Source organism: Narcine bancroftii, chromosome 7 (assembly GCF_036971445.1).
Source record: "Narcine bancroftii isolate sNarBan1 chromosome 7, sNarBan1.hap1, whole genome shotgun sequence".
Taxonomy (NCBI): domain Eukaryota; kingdom Metazoa; phylum Chordata; class Chondrichthyes; order Torpediniformes; family Narcinidae; genus Narcine; species Narcine bancroftii.
The window spans coordinates 24,874,034-24,894,268 of NC_091475.1; the positions used below are offsets into that span (position 1 = coordinate 24,874,034).

At 39.1% G+C, this 20,235-nt stretch overlaps 1 protein-coding gene across 18 annotated transcripts in view; it reads right to left on the bottom strand.

Annotated features, from left to right (window-relative positions):
- cadm2b (cell adhesion molecule 2b) overlaps positions 1 to 20,235 on the bottom strand; it is a 1,102,220-nt gene that overhangs the window by 583,262 nt on the left and 498,723 nt on the right. Inside the window, exon 2 of one of the 18 annotated variants that reach the window (XM_069889155.1) lies at positions 11,697 to 11,846. The exons of the other annotated variants lie outside the window; for them this stretch is intronic. The gene's annotated coding sequence lies outside the window, so the exon portion shown is untranslated. The remainder of the gene's footprint in view (positions 1 to 11,696; positions 11,847 to 20,235) is intronic. 18 annotated transcript variants of the gene reach the window in all.

Below are 20,235 nucleotides of genomic sequence, written 5' to 3' on the forward strand. Positions count from 1 at the left end.
TAGCTGGGACCCATCTGGGTACCAATGGCTACCTCTTTGATTGAGGGTGAGAACAAGTTCTGCCTGGTGGAGGAGGGTGGTGGTGGAAGGGTCTGTTGCTGAGAAAGAAACAAAGGGCTTTAAGACCTTTGGTATAGGGGATGGAGGTGTAGAGAGATTGGGCATTCATAGTGAAAATGAGATTGCTGAGTTCAGTGTAGGTATCCCTTGATGTGGCGTCACAGTGGAGCAGGCTTAGTTTACCCTTAGCTTTTGACTTTTTTTCACATTAAGAAATATACTCTCCACAACCACCATCACCTCTCACTCATCTAAACTCAAGCAGACACAAACTCCTGCACCTCCAACATCCTTGTTAGACAATCTGCCCATTCCAGATACAAGTTTAGAAAACTTTTTCTCATTTGCTTCCCATATATTAACATCTTGCCTTAAATAAGTCACCAGTAATATACACAGTACTCCATAAATGGCCTTTATAAATAAGTACTTTTGTACTCAACTCCCTTAACTGTAATTGTCCTTAATTGTTTGCTGAACACTATCCTTTTGCAAATCCTTCATTAGGACACCCAAATCCCTCTGCATCACAGAGCTTCACACTCTCACATCATCCAGGTAAAATGCTTCTTTTAATTATTTTTGTCAAAAAAGACAATTACACGTTTCCCCACATTATACAGTGCTCATTTATTTTTCCCCTTTCTGACTTCCTCATGCCCTCCTCTTAATTTACTTTTCCAAGCATCATTGCCAATTTAAGCAACCATGCTTTAACATAGAGGATAAAACGTTGAGGCCCCAGTACTGATCCATGTGGCACACTACTCATTACATTTTGTTAACCAGAAAAAGATCCATTTCACCCACTCTCTGCTTCCTGTTAACCAGCCAATCTTCTATCCACATCAATATGTTCCCGCCTACACAAGCTCCTATTTTCCACAGTAAGTATTTCACCACAGGGCATGGAATTATGGTTATCTGTCATTTACTGAAATCCCCAGTCAAGTCATCTACATACCTGGCAATAATTCAATGTACCACCTAGTGTAAAACAGAGAGCAAGGGAAGGACAAATCTTGGATACAACGTGATACAGATGTGGGAAATACATAAAAGTGGGTGGGAGGATGGAATTTATTGATCATTTTGAAAAGATTGAGTGAGCTTGCATTTTAAAGCAAAATTGTTAAAATATCACTGACTTGTAAGCTGTAATTTCAGTTTGCCAGATTTTTAGTCTATTATTATTATATATCTGTGTACTTTACCTCAAATGATACATATTTTTGTCATGATTTTTAAGGAGTAGGATTTGCAGATGCCTTTAAATGAAAATGCCAATGTACCCTGGAACATTGTGACTTCAATAGGCACAGGTGTGTTGCTGGAAGACTGAAGGGGCTAATGCTGTCCCTTTGTTTACTGCAGGCCAGGAACTCCAGCCCAGTGATCCCAGCTACAGATTGGTGATTAAGTTACTGGATGGGATTCTGAGGGATAGGATCCAAATGAATTTGGATAGCAAAGGCTGACAAGGGATAGTCAGCATGGCTTTGAGTGGAAATTCTGTTTCTCAAATTTGATTATTTTTGAAGAGGTGACTTAAGAGGATGAAAGAGGGTATAGCAATAGACTTTAGCAAGGTCAGTGCAAACATCCCACACTGTAGGGTGGTCCAGAAGATAAGATCACATGGGATCCAGGGTGATTCAAGCCAATTGGTTTGATGGTAGGAGACAGATGGTGGTGGTGGGATGTTACTCAGATTGGAGGCCTGTGACTAGGGATGAGCTGCAGAGATCGGTGCTGGGTCCTCTGTTGAAGAATGCCATACTAGTAACAAAGAAAAGCACAATAACAGCTCTAAATAACTAGTCTAGCGGCTTATATGTCCACTATCATGAAGTGCTTTGAGAGGCTAGTCATGGCTCAGTCAACCTTGATCCAGTTCAATCTCCCTATCGTCCAAACAGATCCTCAGCAGATACCAATGTTGGATGACTATTCATGGACTACAGCTCCAACTTCAATACCACAATCCCCAGCAAACTCATCCCTAAACTTTGAGATCTGGGCCTTCATGGCCCTCTCTGTAACTGGATCATTTGACTTCCCGTTTAATAGAACACAATCAATGAAGATGGATGGCAACACCATCTGCTCCATGATCATACTCAATACTGGCACTCTAAAAGGATGTACTCAGTCCCATATTATGATACCTCCACACCCATGACTGTACAGCTAAATTCTGTTCCAACTCCATCTGCAAATTCACTGATGACACCACAGTAGTGGGCCAGGTTTCAAATAATGATGGAATGGAATACAGGAAAGGGATTGAAAGTCCAGTGGTGTGGTGCCAGAATAACATCCTGTCTCTCAACATCAATGACATGAAGATAATCATTGGCCTCGGTGGTGGGGGGAGGAGGGGAGTCCACACCCTTGTCCAGATCAATTTAATGCTGAAGTGAAGTGTAGACTGCTTGAGGGATCAGAGGTGGAGAGAGTGAGCAGATTTAAATTCCTGGGAGTCATTATCTCAGAGGATCTTTCCTTTACCCAACACACTAATGAACTTTTCAAAAAAAAAGTTAAGAACCACTGCCATAGGTGCTCCATGTTTTTTTTAAAATTTTTATTTTTCACACTATAAACCATACTGACCAAAATACATAGACATTTTTCTCTTGAATATGTACAGTGTCATTTTCTCCCCTTTTTCCCCCCTCCCTTCCCTCCCTCCCTCTCCCCCCTTCCCATTTATTCAAAGTTCAATCTATAAGATACATTAAACTCGTTAAACAATGTCGTCACTTAGTAAAAATAAACAAGAAATTTTTGTCTTTTTCTTTTATATATTGAGTCAGTTCATTTCGTTGTCTTCTCCTTCTGTCATTTTAGGTGGTGGAGGTCCATGGTAGGATTTCTCTATTGTATTTCATGTATGGTTCCCATATTTGTTCGAATATTGTGATGTTATTTCTTAAATTATATGTTATTTTTTCTAATGGAATACATTTATTTATTTCTATATACCATTGTTGTATTCTCAAGTTGTCTTCTAATATCCAAGTTAACATAATACATTTTTTTGCTACAGCTAGGGCTATCATAATAAATCTTTTTTGTGCTCCATCCAAATCGAGTCTAAATTCTTTGTTTTTTATATTACTTAGAAGGAAGATCTCTGGGTTTTTTGGTATATTGCTTTTTGTAATTTTATTTAATATCTGGTTTAGATCATCCCAATATTTTTTCACTTTCTCACATGTCCAAATTGCATGTATTGTTGTTCCCGTTTCCTTTTTACAGTGAAAACATCTGTCTATACTGTTGGGTCCCATTTATTTAACTTTTGGGGTGTGATGTATAGCCTGTGTAACCAATTATATTGTATCATGCATAACCTCGTGTTTATTGTATTTCTCATAGTTCCGGAGCATAGCTTTTCCCATATTTCATTTTTTATCTTTATGTTTAGATCTTGTTCCCATTTTTGTTTAGGTTTACAGTTAGTTTCCTCGTTCTCCTTTTCTTGCAGTTTGATGTACATGTTTGTTATAATTTTTTAATTATCATTGTGTCTGTAATCACATATTCAAAATTACTTCCTTCTGGTAACCTCAGACTGTTTCCCAATTTGTCCTTCAAGTAGGTTTTCAGTTGGTGGTATGCAAACATTGTATCGTGAGTTATATTATATTTGTCCTTCATTTGTTCAAAAGATAATAATTTATTTCACAAAAAAAAATTTTCTATTCTTTTGATCCCTTTTCTCTCCCATTCTCTGAAGGAAAGATTATTTATTGTGAAAGGGATTAGTTGATTTTGTGTCAATATTAATTTTGGTAGTTGATAATTTATTTTATTCCTTTCTACGTGAATCTTCTTCCAAATGTTGAGCAGATGGTGCAATACTGGTGAATTCCTACATTGCACCAATTTATCATTCCACTTATATAGTATATGTTCAGGTATCTTCTCCCCTATTTTATCTAGCTCTAATCTGGTCCAATCTGGTTTTTCCCTTGTTTGATAAAAATCTGATAGGTATCTTAATTGTGCTGCTCTATAATAATTCTTAAAGTTTGGCAGTTGTAAGCCTCCTTGTTTGTACCATTCTGTTAATTTATCTAGTGCTATCCTCGGTTTCTCCCCCTTTCCATAAGAATTTCCTTATTATTTTTTTTAGTTCCTTGAAGAATTTCTCTGTTAGGTGAATTGGTAATGATTGAAATAGGTATTGTATCCTTGGGAAGATGTTCATTTTAATACAGTTTATCTTTCCTATCAGTGTTAGTGGTAAGTCTTTCCAGTGCTCTAAGTCATCTTGTAATTTTTTCATTAATGGCTGATAATTTAGTTTATATAGATGGCCGAGATTATTATTTAATTCTATACCTAGGTATCGAATTGCTTGTGTTTGCCAACTAAATGGTGATTCTCCCTTAAACTATGTGAAATCCGCATTACTCATTGGCATTGCTTCACTTTTATTTGCGTTGATCTTGTACCCCGATACTTCTCCATATTCCTTCAATTTCTTATGTAATTCTTTTATTGATATTTCTGATTCTGTTAAGTATATTATAACGTCATCTGCAAATAGACTGATTTTATATTCCTTCTCTTTTATTTTTATCCCTCTTATTTTATTTTCTGTTCTTATCAGTTCTGCTAGTGATTCTATAGCTAATGCGAACAGTGAGGGAGATAGTGGACATCCCTGCCTTGTTGATCTGGTTAATTTAAATTGGTTTGATATATATCCATTTACTGTCATTTTCGCCAATGGTCCCTTATATAATGCTTTAATCCAATTAATATATTTCTCTGGTAGGTTGAATTTTTGTAGTACTTTGAATAAATAATTCCATTCTAATCTGTCAAAGGCTTTCTCTGCGTCTAAAGCAACCACTACTGTTGGTGTTTTGTTTCCTTGTACTGCATGGATTAAGTTAATGAATTTACAGATATTGTCCATTGTTCGTCTTTTTTTGGTCTAGTTTTACTATTTTTGGTACACAGTCGGCCAATCTGTTTGCTAATAGTTTAGCTATTATCTTATAATCTGTGTTAAGTAGAGATATTGGTCTATATGACGCTGGTGCTAGTGGATCTTTCCCTGTCTTTGGTATTACTGTCATTATTGCTGTTTTGCATGAATCTGGTTATGTTTTGTGTTTTTTCAATCTGGTTCATTACTTCCAGGAGAGGAGGAATTAATAAGCCTTTAAATGTTTTATAGAATTCTATTGGGAGTCCATCCTCTCCCGGTGTTTTATTGTTCGGTAGTTTTTTTAATATCTCCTGTATTTCTTCTATTTCAAATGGTTTTATTAATTTATTTTGCTCCTTTGTAATTTCGGTAGTTCAATTTTAGTTAGAAATTCATCTATTTGTCTTTTTTCCCTTTGTTTTCAGTTTTATATAGTTGTTCGTAGAATTCCCTGAAATTTTCGTTGATCTCCGTTGGGTTATATGTAATTTGTTTGTCCTTTTACCTTGATGCCAATACTGTTCTTTTAGTTTGTTCTGTCTTAAGCTGCCACGCTAGTATTTTGTGCGTTTTTTCTCCTAGCTCATAATATTTCTGTTTTGTCTTCATTATGTTCTTCTCCACCTTATACGTTTGTAGTGTTTCATATTTTATTTTTTTGTCTGTCAATTCTCTTCATTTAGTTGTATCTTCCTTTATTGCTAATTCTTTTTCTGTATTTGTTATTTTCCTTTCCAACTGTTCTATTTCTCGATTGTAGTCCTTCTTCATCTTAGTTACATAACTTATTATCTGTCCTCTGATTAATGATTTCATTGCGTCCCATAGTATAAATTTATTTTTCACTGATTCCATATTTATTTCAAAGTACATTTTAATTTGTCGCTCAATGAATTCTCTAAAATCCTGTCTTTTAAGTAGCATGGAGTTTAATCTCCATCTATACATTCTTGGTGGGATGTCCTCTAGCTCTATTGCCAATAACAGGGGTGAGTGATCCGATAACAATCTAGCTTTATATTCCGTTTTCTTAACTCTTCCTTGAATGTGGGCTGATAACAGGAATAGGTCTATCCTTGAGTATGTTTTATGTCTACCCAAATAATATGAATATTCCTTTTCCTTTGGGTGTTGTTTCCTCCATTTATCCAAAAGTTGCATTTCCTGCATCGATTTAATTATAAATTTGGTTACTTTGTTCTTTCTGTTCGTCTTTTTTCCAGTTTTATCCATGTTTGAGTCCAAATTAAGGTTTAAATCCCCTCCTATTAGTATATTCCCTTACGTATCTGTGATCTTCAAAAAGATAACTTGCATAAATTTTTGATCTTCTTCATTAGGTGTGTATACATTGAGTAAATTCCAAAATTCTGAATATATCTGACATTTTATCATTACATACCTCCCTGCTGGATCTATTATTTCCTCTTCTATTTTGATTGGTACATTTTTATTGATTAATATAGCTACTCCTTTGGCTTTTGAATTATATGATGCTGCTGTTACATGTCCTATCCACTCTCTTTTAATTTCTTGTGTTCCACTCGGTTAGATGTGTTTCTTGCACGAATGCTATATCAATTTTTTCTTTCTTCAGTAAATTTAACAGCTTCTTCCTTTTGATTTGGCTATGTATTCCGTTAATATTTAACATGGCCATTTCATACTTTGTTTATCTTTCCTTTCCGTTTCCTCATCACCTCCTTCCCTTCTTATCCATTTCAGTTTTCTTTTTTTGAACACATTGTAAGACAACATTTCTAAAACAAAATATTTCCACTATTCCCATATCTAAAATTTCTTTAATCCCCAATAGTCCCTCCCCTCTCTGAGTTGCCCTTTGTCCCTTGTCGGGCAACCACATTTCCCCTCTTCATTTGGATTTGCGAACCTGCTCGCAAGCGTCAACTGATTTCACAGTGACTGTTATTCTTCCCCACCCAGCCCCCACAGAAAAGATTTTAATCTTCATATATAACAAAGCTCACTCTCTTAATTCCATCCTTACTTCCTTTCTTCCCTTTCTTTCTCTTCTTAGTTCTTACTTATACTTTATTCTTCTTCTTTATATATAGTTTGTTGTCATTTTTGTTCTTGTTATATCTCTTCATCTCTGTGTCTGTTTTAACCATATAACCATTTACGGAGCGGAAACAGGCCATGTCGGCCTTTCGAGTCCGCACCGGTTCACTAGACTCCTCAAGCTCAAACCTCCCACTCTCCGCCAATAACCCTCCAACCCCCTCACCTCCATGTACACATACAACCTTCTCTTAAATGACAGAAGGGAAACTGCTGCAACTATCTCGTTCGGAAGATCATTCCATTCTGCCACCACTTGCTGAGTGAAAAAGCCACTTCTAATATTTCTCCTAAAGTGTTTTGTAAGTGTTCTGCAAATTTTTGTGCTTTTTCTGGATCCGAGAACAGTTTGCTTTGCTGCCCCGGGATAACTATTTTAAGCACCGCTGGATATTTTAACATAAATTTATAACCTTTTTTGCATAGGGTCATTTTTGCTGCGTTAAACTCCTTCCTCTTCTTCAGGAGTTCAAAACTTATGTCTGGATAGAAAAAATTTTTTTGACCTTTGTATTCCAGTGGTTTTTTGTCTTCTCTTATTTTTTTCATTGCCTTCTCCAATATATTTTCTCTTGTCGTATATCTTAGGAATTTTTACTAGAATGGATCTTGGTTTTTGTTGTGGTTGTGGTTTAGGGGCTAATGTTCTGTGTGCCATTTCTATTTCCATTTCTTCCTGTAATTCTGGCATTCTTAGGACTCTGGGGATCCATTCTTTTATAAATTCTTTCATATTTTTGCCTTTTTCATCTTCCTTAAGGCCCACTATCTTTTTATTGTTTCTCCTATTATAGTTTTCCATTATATCCATCTTCTGAGCTAACAGCTCCTGTGTTTCTTTAACTTTTTTATCAGATTCTTCTAATTTCTTTTTTAAGTCATCGACCTCCATTTCTATGGCTGTTTCTCGTTCTTCCACCTTGTCTACTCTTTTTCCTATTTCGGTCATGACCATCTCTAATCTATTCACTTTTTCTTCTGTACCTTTTATTCTTCTTTTTATTTCACTGAATTCTTGTGTCAGCCATTCTTTTAATGTTTCCATATATATTCTTTAAAAAATTTTTTATCCCTTCCCTTCATCTTCCATTTCTCTGAGTAGAGTTTGATGTTCTCGCTCCTCTTCTTCTGAGTCGACTCCAGGATCTGTGTCCTTTACCTCTGTCTCTTCTGATTTTCTTGTTGGGTTGTTTATTTTATTTTGTTGGGTATTTTTGTTTTTATTATTTGTATTAGAAGTGTCTTGGTGTTGGTCGTCTTCCTCTGGGTTGGTCATCTGTTGTTTCTCTGATTTCCTATTTTTATTCTCTTCCTTCTTGTTCCCGTTATTTTCTATGTTTTCCTGTTGGGAGTCTTGCTGTCATGTTATACTTGTCTATTTCAGCTGTGGAGATTTGCTCCTCAGCTGGTCCCCCCTCCCTTTGGTGTTGTTTTTGTCTTGTGCAACGTGCATGCGCGAAGATTCGCGCATGCGGGGTTGCGCACTTTTGTTTGGCTCCGTGAGCCATCTTTGTAGTTCTGTGTTTCGGGTTTCCACTGACCTCAGGGAGCAGGCTTCTCTCTCCACGGCGGGCCTCCTCATACAGGTAAGGCCTTCACCTTTCTCTTCCGACGTCTTTCCTTCTTCTTTTCTTCCCGTTGTTTTTGGTTTTTCTTTCTTTGCTGCCATTTTCTCCACACTTTTATTTTTAATTTGTTATGGTTTCTGTGTTTGTGGCTTTGCTTTTTCTTTACTTTATGTTAACTTTTCTGGAGAGGGCTGGTATTTTCTTACCGGTCACTACTCCATCACGTGACTTCCTAGGTGCTCCATGTTAAGTCAGGGATTACTTAAGATGGTATATGAGTGGAAATAAAAGGGTTGAGAACCACTGGTGTAAATTGTACTCAAGAAAAAGATACATATACAAAAGAGAGAAATATAAACAAAGAAAAAAATGTAAATAAACTTACTGGGCAATATAGAAAAAAGATGTTCAGTGATAAATAATGTGCAAAGAGTCCTGAAATGAGTGTCTGATTGAGTTTGTTGTTGAGGAGTCTGATGGAGAAGGGGTAGCAGCTGTTCCTGAACCTAGTGGTGTGAGTCTTGTGACACCTATACCTCTTTCCTGATGGTAGCAGTAAGAACAGAGCATGTGCTGGGTGGTGTGGATCCTTGATGATTGCTGCGGCTCTTCGATGGCAGTATACCACATACATTTTCTTGATGGTAGGGAGAGTTTTGCCTGTGATATACTGGGCTATGTCCACTACCTTTGCAGGGCTTTCTGTTCAGAGATATTGGTGCGCCCATACCAGGCTGTGATAAGAGCCCATGGTGTAACAAGAAACATTCCAGCATGGTTAGAGCATTGGCTGATTGGCAGGAAACAGAGTGGGAATACAATGATCATATTCTGATTGGCTAACAGTCATTAGTGGTGTTCTACAGGGATGAAGACGCTGTTTACATCCGGTACCGCACGGATGGCAGTCTCTTCAATCTGAGGCGCCTGCAAGCTCACACCAAGACACAAGAGAAACTTGTCCGTGAACTACTCTTTGCAGATGATGCCGCTTTAGTTGCCCATTCAGAGCCAGCTCTTCAGCGCTTGACGTCCTGCTTTGCGGAAACTGCCAAAATGTTTGGCCTGGAAGTCAGCCTGAAGAAAACTGAGGTCCTCCATCAGCCAGCTCCCCACCATGACTACCAGCCCCCCCACATCTCCATCGGGCACACAAAACTCAAAACGGTCAACCAGTTTACCTATCTCGGCTGCACCATTTCATCAGATGCAAGGATCGACAATGAGATAGACAACAGACTCGCCAAGGCAAATAGCGCCTTTGGAAGACTACACAAAAGAGTCTGGAAAAACAACCAACTGAAAAACCTCACAAAGATAAGCGTATACAGAGCCGTTGTCATACCCACACTCCTGTTCGGCTCCGAATCATGGGTCCTCTACCGGCACCACCTACGGCTCCTAGAACGCTTCCACCAGCGTTGTCTCCGCTCCATCCTCAACATCCATTGGAGCGCTCACACCCCTAACGTCGAGGTACTCGAGATGGCAGAGGTCGACAGCATCGAGTCCACGCTGCTGAAGATCCAGCTGCGCTGGATGGGTCACGTCTCCAGAATGGAGGACCATCGCCTTCCCAAGATCGTATTATATGGCGAGCTCTCCACTGGCCACCGTGACAGAGGTGCACCAAAGAAAAGGTACAAGGACTGCCTAAAGAAATCTCTTGGTGCCTGCCACATTGACCACCGCCAGTGGGCTGATAACGCCTCAAACCGTGCATCTTGGCGCCTCACAGTTTGGCGGGCAGCAGCCTCCTTTGAAGAAGACCGCAGAGCCCACCTCACTGACAAAAGGCAAAGGAGGAAAAACCCAACACCCAACCCCAACCAACCAATTTTCCCTTGCAACCGCTGCAATCGTGTCTGCCTGTCCCGCATCGGACTGGTCAGCCACAAACGAGCCTGCAGCTGACGTGGACTTTTTACCCCCTCCATAAATCTTCGTCCGCGAAGCCAAGCCAAAGAAGAACAGGGATTGGAGTTAGGACCACTTTTTTTATGCTTTATATTAATGATTTGAATTATGGACTGAATGGCTTTGTGGCCAAATTTGCAGATGATACAAGGGTAGGTGGAGGATCTGGTAGTGTAGGGGAAACATGGAGGTTGCAGAAGGACTGAGACCAGTGGCCATAAATCTTTCTTTTCCATGCCATAAGCTCTCTGTGGTTAGTAAGGGATTACTAAAGGTGGAATGTTAATGAAGAAAAAGTTGAGAAAAACTTGAGTAGGAGAATGGGCAGGGAAGTGGCAAATGAAATACAATGTTGGAAAGTGTACGGCCATGCGGAAAAAAATAAATGTGAAGACTATTTTTTTAAATGAGGAGAGAATTAAAAATACTGAGATGCAAAGGGATCTGGGAGTCCTTGTGCCAGATAGCCTGAAGGTAAATTTGCAGGTTGAGTCGATGGTGAAGAAGGCAAATGCAATGTTGGCATTCATTTTGGGAGGAATAGAATATAAGAGCAGGGATATGACGTTAAGGCTTTATGAGGCACTGGTTAGATCTCACTTGGAGTATTGTGAGCAGTTTTTGGCTTCTCATTTAAGAAAAGCTGTGCTGATATTGGAGAAGGATCAAAGGAGGTACACTAGGATGATTCCGGGAATTAAAGGGTTATCATATGAGAAGCATTTGACAGCTCTTGGCCTGTATTTGTTGAAATTTAGGATAATGAGTGGAAAGCTCATTGAAACACTTTTGAATGTTGAAAGAAGTAGACAGAGTAGATGTAGAAAGGTTGTTTCCCATGGTGGGAGAGTCTAGGACAAGAGGACACAACTTCAGGTTTGAAGGGCATTCACTTTAAACAGAGATGCGTAGGAATTTCTTCAGCCAGAGAGTAGTCAATCATAGGATGCTATCGGGGATCTCTGACTAGAAAGGGATTACTTTAGGTGGTATGTGAATGGAAAAAAAGGTTGTGACCACTGTGTTAGGCCAAAGGGCCTGATTCCCTGCAGTAACACTCTATAACTATGACTTGATAAAAATTTGTCGGTTTACCTCAGTAACCAATGAAGACTTACTTGGGGCTCCGTCTTGGTGGTAAATGGGAGGAGTGATTCCTTCACTATTCAGGAGAGAATTCAATGTAGATTCATGCAAATAATTATAGCGATGGTGGAAATGAACCTCCCTGGGTTGAGAGCTGCTGGTCTCAGGTGTTTGTCCAAGGGCTTTATCAAGAAGTAAATCAATGGCATTTCATTTTGTGGTGGCCCTCTTTGGATTGTGAACATCAAGACATAAAATACATCAAGGGTAAACTTTCTCAAAACATGCAAGTTCATAAATTATGATCTGCTTATTAATTTATTACAGTATTTCCATTATTTCTTGTTTCCATGAAGATGCTTTTCCAAATTAAATTAAGTGAGTCTAATCATATCTTTTGATGTGAAACAAAACAATTGAACAATTCTTTCTAATTTCATCCTGCCAAATTTTTTCTCAATCCATCTCTGAAAGGTCACAGCAACACCCTCGTATGGTTTAAATCAAAAGAGGAAATTATTGTTACATTAGGGTGGGGTTACTTTCTGCTCATTCTGTAAAATACTCAACAGCAAAACGCAACTTAAACTGTTTATGTTCACTACTTGTGATGGTCCACCACTGGCCTACTGCAGGGGGTAACCTCTGTACCTGCACAACAGCATGGGGACAAGACAACACCTGGCCGGTTGTCAATCAGCTGGCCTGAATGGACCAAGCCCCACCCGGTCGGGTGTCAATCACCTTCTGGGATATAAGCCTGAGCCGGCCCTTCAAAGTCACTTTCAGAGTTTACAGCAGTACAATCTCACCGCTGGCTCTGCGGAAGTTTACGTCGAATAAAGCCTGTTGTACAGTCTTTTGCTTTTGTGTGTTTGCTTCTGACCAACAACGCACCACACTACTATACTTAAAAACAGTTTATTAGCACAGGACACTTTGAGTTCTATCAGAGGAACCCAAAGGGGCATCTGGTCTTCATGTGAACTGACTTGTTGCTTATAATTTTGGCTCAGTTAACTCAATTAATTAAAGTCATTTTATAAAATCAAGACATAAATGAATGCAATTAATAATTTTTCTACTCTAAAAATAATCGTAAAGCAAAAGAAATATGACTTATGATAGTCAGCTGAAATCCAATGAGAAGATTCTGGAAATAGTCAGCAGGTCAGATTGAATTTGAGAGCAAAACATTATGTGATAAAATCCACTGAGTTTTGTTGCTGAGAGTAACACAGAGTGGAGGTATGTAAAGAAAAGATTGCATGCTGCCTTTGACCAACACATTGCTGAATGGATTGCGCATGGAACAGAGTGCCACGCGAAGCCACAAGAATGTGGCTGGAGGAAGTGCAGTCAGCAAATCTACCAGGGATGGATCACTGACATTGGATCAATCTGTGCAAGTCTATATCAGAATGAAAAGAATTTGCTGCTTTGAATTACCATTCTGGATCAATACCTGGCAAAATCTAGAATTGATCTGTTGCTGCAGGCGTTGTAAAGTTAATTTTCTCATCTAAAACATTGCAGTAGAACACCAATAGATTTCACAATCCTCACTCCTTTCTCTTTCACATTGATGCAATCTTTTTTAAAAAGTCACAGCAAGTTTCAAGGATTGATTAAACAGCGAGCTGTGTTTTTTTATTTATCCTATTACAATACAAAAAACTTTAGTTTAATCTATCCTGTGTCCTTCAGGTAAAGTGAACAATGAGAAGCTGGAGGGACTCAGCAGACCAGGCTGTATCCACGGAGAAATGATCAGTCAATGTTTCAGGTCTCGACGAAGAGTGACCAGGTCTCTCTCTGGATACTGCCTGACCTTCTGACTCCGTCCAACTTCTCATTATTCACTTAAGGTTTCAATATCAGCAAGTCTTGCATTCCTTCAAGTAAATCCAATACTGATCAGTGAATGACTGAATGTGACATCACATAAATGAAAGAAATGGGACATTGGTACCGGAAATGGGGAAAGAATGAGCAGTTCTGTTGGAGTAGACTTCACTTGAATTAAGCTGTGATCAGTGTCCAGCAAATCAAATTACTGCAGTTGCTGATAAAACTTTAAAGTAAATAGTTGAGGTATAGATTCTGATAAGGAGAAATTTAGAACATTAAGGAGAAAGCATGAGGGTATGAGACCATGGTAATAACCACTCGAATCTGTCAAGCAGGGACAGAGCATACAAACAGAAGAATGTGCCTTTGAGCCAGAGCGGAGAACCATTATAAATTAGCACATTGAAGACTTTATCAATACATGCAGCATTCATAACAAGGCAGATGAATAAATAACAAAGGGATTGCAATAAGATCATTGCAACAGAGCCAAGCTTGCAAAATGCTCAAAGTTGGGAATTAAATATTTCAAAATATTTAACTTTTAGAAGATATGGGGAAAATGGAAAAAAAAGTAACGAGGAATGGGATCAAAGCAGCATGTATGAAGGATTAAAGTTCAAAAAATAAAAAAAATACAGCCAGTTTGGGTGGAGCTAAAAATCAGGAAGGGACAGAAAATGTTGGTTTAGTATAAATTAGGAAATTACTAGGGCATATAACAAAGATAATACAACAATCGTGGGGAACTTAAATCTCGAAACCAGGTTTGTCATAATAGTGGAAGACAAAACCAGGGTGTCCAGAAGAGACAATTTTCTATCTCAGTATGTGGAGGAACAACGAAGGAACGGTCTATGTTATAGCCAGTGATGTGCAATGATAAAGAGTTAATAATCTGGGCGTTAAAATGCATATGAATGAAAATAATTGTGTTCACTCTAAATAAAATGAATTATGAAAGTATCAGGTGCGAGATGACTCTGGCAAATCAGGAAATTATATTCAAAGCCTTGATGAGATAAGGTTTTTCATCCAGAAGAAAATGAATCTTTCAAATTCGTTGTTCAAGAGGCTCATTCCCCAGAGTCATGCAATGCAGGGTTAGTGCATGAAAGTGCCATGGTCAATTCCAGCTTCAACTTTGTCTGATGTAGGGAAGCTGCCATTTGGCTCATCAAGTCCATACAGAGCCATGTAATGACAATATGCAACTCCACAAAGGTCTGCTAATATAGACAACACTCCCCTCCCTTGCCATATTACACTCACTTACATAACAGAAAAATTCTCCCTTACAGAAATCACAACCCAAAAATTTGAAGATCTAAATAACGTTGACTCTCATGGGACATGTGTGACAAACACAATATTTCTTATCTTGTGTTCCAGGGTACACATGTAGATGACATGGCATAACAGTGGGGAAAATGGCAACATGGATCACTTTCTAGGATCAGCACACCACCCCCCACACACCCCAGTGACATGGAACGCAACAAGCACAGAAAAAACTACATTTAAAGCATGGGATTTTTTCTGATTGAGCAATGCATTGATCAGTGAGACTGAAACACAATTCACATGGCTAAAAAATAAAAACAATGAACTAGAAGGGACATGGAGGAAAGAGATCACTGTGGAGTATATTATGATAGAGATCATAGTTGCAATGCAACTAGTACTGTCTTACTGTTTGATTAGACTTGGCTGCCAGCAGGGGACTGACACACAGTATACAGAGCTGTAATGGAGACTTGCAGCCTCATGGCATACCTCATAGTGCCGTTAGTATCAACTTTAAAGTAAAGAACCTTTTCCTTCATCCATGTGTTGTCGAAGAACTCACACATACGAATACAAGATGAAACATGGTGTCAGAAGTGGGATGAAGGAAATTAAAAAGAAATACTTTAAAAAGTAAAATCTAAAGTCAGCAACTGATCAGCGAAGAGAAGATAACACAGATAAAAATGGAAGGATTACATCAGCTGACAGGTAATGTGGCTGAAAATTGGAACAGATTTAAACAGCATTTTGGATTGTATTTAGTGGCAGTTGGAGCTGACGAGAAAAGTGACAAAGTTAAAGTGTCCGTTTTCTTACATGTCATGGGTGAAAAAGCCTGGAGATGTATAATAAATTCGCATTTGCTGCTGAAGGAGACAAAATTAAACCAGAAAAAATAATGGAACAGTTTGAGGCATACTGCATACCTAAATTTAACGTGACATTTGAGAGGCACAGATTTTTCACATGTATACAGAAAACGGAAGTATTGATCAGTACGTGACTGAATTGAGAAACAGAAGCAAAACGTGTGAATTTGGTGGACTGACCGCCTCGCTGATAAAAGACAGACTTGTGTGTGGTATTCCAAATAATAGTCTAAGGGAAAGACTGCTAAAGGCACTTTCAGGTGGCCAAAATACCCTGATGTAAAGCCACATATTCTACCCCTATGTGGCTGTTGGGAGGCCACCTGAAAGAGCAGGAGGTGCCTCCGAGGCACTATCCAATCCTCCTCTGAGAGGGATAATTGCTGGAGAACTGAAGTCCCCCTAGGCACCTGAATATAGCCACCTGAAAGCGGCTGCTAAGGGGATGACAATCAGCTGGCGAGCACCTGAAAGACCCGATCCCCACTGCCTCTGCCCCCTGGCACGGGACGTCAGGGCTGGGGCGGGTGGCGCAGGATGTCAGCACTGGGGCAGCCAGCGCAGGATGTCACATATCGCCAGCTGCCCCAGCCCTGACATCCCCTGCTGGTCGCCCCAGCACAGACATCCTGCGCCGGCTGCCCCAGCCCTGACGTCCCGCGCTGGCCACTCCAGCCCCTACACTCTGAGGTGCCTCCCGTGCAGCTGTTCCTTTCAGGTGGCCTGCACTGCGCTTTTAGTGTTGCCAATGGAATGACCATTCCACAGCTCTGAATTCTCTGAATGCACCTGAAAGTGGCTGAAGAGAGCAAAATCTAGACCTGGAAAATGCCAAAGCACTTTGTAGACCTGCAGAAACTGTAAAATTGCAGGAAAAAGAGCTGTTTAGTGAAACTAGCTGCAACAGGGATGCAGTGAGCAAGAACAGACAAACTGTTTAACAAAAAGAGCGCCAAAGTGGAAAAAGAGGCGTGGCCAGCAAACAAAATTGAAAGGGACAATCGTAAACCATGTTGTCAATGTGGTGCAAAACACCTACCAAAAAAGTGTCCAGCATATGGTAAAACGTTATATCTGCAACACTTTAAGCTTCTGACGTGTGAAGAAATCATGTCACAGTTTGCAAATGCAAAGTTTTTCAGCAAGTTAGATGCATCAAGATTTTGGCAGTTAAAATTGGATGAAGCAAGTTCAAGACTGTCCATTTGGCAGATACAGCTTCCTAAGTTTACCATTCAGAATTTCTTCAGCTCTTGAAATGTATCACAAAACTATCCATGTGGTCTGTGAGCACCTGGACAGAGTTGATACCTCAATAGATGACATCACAGTATGGGGAACCATGAAAATGGAGCATGATGAGAGATTAAGGAAAGTGCTGGAAGCAACAAGGACAGCAAACCTGAAGCTGAATAGAGAGAAATGCCAGCTCGGGGTGGCAGAACTAACATTTTTAGGAGATATTATTGGCAATGAGAGCATCAGACCAGATCCCAGAAAGGTGTCCGCCATTGGGAACATGCCAAGGCCACAATACAAAAAGGATGTACAGAGGTTTAATGGAATGGTCAACTATATGGGTAAATTCATATCCTACCTCTCAGAAAAGATGGCTCCAATAAGAAGACTAACAGAAAATAACACTGAATGGGAGTGGAATCATGAGCATGAAAAGCCATGGAGCAAATTAAAGAAATTGCTCCCAGAGGAACCAGTTCTGAGGTTTTACGACCCAGCAAGACCCATCAAGATATCATCAGATGCATCATGTAATGAGCTTGGTGCAGATCTTCTGCAAAAATATGATGACTGGCAACCCATTGCATATGCATCAAGCTCAATGACAGACGTGGAGACGTGATATGCTCAAATTGAAAAGGAGCTGATCAGCATCACATACGCCTGTGAAAGATTTCATCGCTTTGTGTCAGGACAAGCAATCAGTGTAGAGACTGACCATAAGCCCTTGATTGCATTGTTCAAAAAGCCATTAAATGAATATCCTCTTAGAATACTAAGAATAATGATTAGGCTGCAACACTATACACTGAATGTAGTATACACTATGGGTAAGCTAATATACACAGCAGTCACATTGTCTAGAGCTGCTGACACGAGAGAGCCCACAAACAACAATATGGATGAAGACGTGAATACCTTCATGGACATGATCAAAAGTCATTGCCCATATCAGATGCAAAAATGGAGCTCATAAAGTCAGAGACAAACAAAGATGAAACACTGAGACAACTGAGACAAAACATCTTGGATGTTTGGCCCAACATGTAGCAGGACTGCTAACCTGACATTTCAGAGTACTGGAACTGCAAGGTGGAACTATCAGTGGTTGAAGACATCATCTACAAAGGAAGCAAAATCCTTATCCCAAAGAGTCTGAGAAAAGAGATGCTAAAAAGGATCCATGGAGGGCATCTCGGAATCAAAAGTGTAAGAAATGAGCACGAGAGGTGACATTCTGGCCAAGAATCAACAATGATATAACAAATGAAGTGTCAAACTGTACCATATGCTGGAAATATCAAGCAAGCAATCCTGCAGAACCACTAAAGCCACACCCAGCACCATACAGACCTTACCAGAAGGTAGGCGCTGACCTATTCAAATGTCAAGAGAATGACTGTCTTGAACTCATAGATTATTACTCCCTGTATCCAGAGGAGTGTAGACTGAATACCACTACTGCAAATGCTGTAATAACAGGTATGAAAGCCATATTCTCCAGTCGTGGCATGGCAAGTGACCCCAATTTTGCAATTTAAAGTTCCGACAGTTTGCCAAAGAGTGGGACTTTGTACACACTACGTCGAGTCCTCATTTTCCACAGTCCAATGGTCTGGTGGAAAAATCAGTACAGACAGTGAAAAGACTGATGAACAAGGCAAAAGACAGTGGAACAGACTTCTACCAGATCATGTTAGAATACCGCACAACGCCGCTTGAGTGTGGTATGTCACCAGCACAACTCCTTATAAGATGTAGGCTAAGATCAAACCTACCCATTCAGGAGAACCTCCTAAAAATAAAAGAGGGGGAGAAAGTGAGGAAGTTCAAAGAACAACAGAAAGAAAAGTAAAAGTATTACTTTGACAGAGGAACAAAAAACCTACTGAAACTTTACAGTGATGACCAAGTAAGGCTAAAAGACAAAACAAACTTATAGACTTAGAAGGGAACTGTCCATAATGAAGTCCAACCAAGATCATACACCATTCAGACAGATGAAGGTGCTATTCTGTGAAGAAATCATCGAGATCTTCAAATGGGACCAGCCACAGTAGATCGAAAGACAGATAGTGTTGAACAACCTGAATGCACATCTGAGAAGATATTGTATGAGGCAACAACTCGGATTCAAGGACAATCAATCAGGAGATCATCAAGACATGTGAATCCTCCTAAGAGACTTACTGAGCAAATTTAAAGACTCCTTTTATAAAATGAAGTAGTGCTATCTTATTCACTCTTCTTTTAGTGTATTTAAAATATAATCAACCATGATTACACCAATAATGTAATACTACAAATAACAAGTATTAATACAAATATATCCCAAATTTAACTTGGTTTATATATACTAAAAACAAACCTCAATCCACCTCCAACTAAGTGGCCTTATAATAATTTAGAAAATTTAGAAGTTGGAATTCATATTTCCATGTTAACTTATGAATAGATACTCTTGCCATTTTGTCTTTCCATAAAAATTTTCTAACTACTGTGTTCAACTCTTTAAAATATTTTAGTATTATTACAAGGAATATATTGAAAAAGATACTGAAGTCTAGGAAATACATTCATTTTGAAACAATTCACTCTACCAATTACAGGTATCAGTAAATCTTTCCATGTAATTAAATCCTCTTTAATTCTAGAAAATAACAGCAAATAATTTAAAGCATACAAATGGTTTATACCTGCAGGTCTTCCAGCACAGTGAGATATTGGTGAGGGAATGCTCCTGACAGGCATATTCCAGGCTGCAAGAGTATGTGCTGAGGGACACACTGAGTCTTGGTGCAGTCAATGCAAAAGTTTTGTGGAAAAGGACGACAGTCTAGAGTCCTTCTGTCATTGGTCACTGAGGATCTGTGAAACCTCTCAAACAAGTGAAGTGGGAGGTAATTCCAGTGGAGCCACATTAGTGGAAATGGTACTATGTAGTGTAATTAATAATTAACACTATAATGTATGGTTACAACATATATACAGGATTATGATATTAAGAATATTTAAAAAAATTTTGCTCTCATTTCCTTTTTTTAAAATTGTGAATAAAGTTTACTTTTGGAAAAAAATCATGGCCAATGCAGACATGGGGGAGTAATGGGTATGATTCTATGCTGGAATGTTCTATGTCCCAATATTGCCGAATTATTAATTTTGTTTTATTTCTCCAAGTAACCACTTTGGTTTCCTTTGGGTGCTCCCACAATCCAAAGACATCTGGGGTTAGTAGGTTCATTGGTCACATGTGTAGTGTGGGCTCATGGGCAGGAAGCTGAGACTGACAAAAGTTTGATAAGCAAAGGTGTTGAGGCTT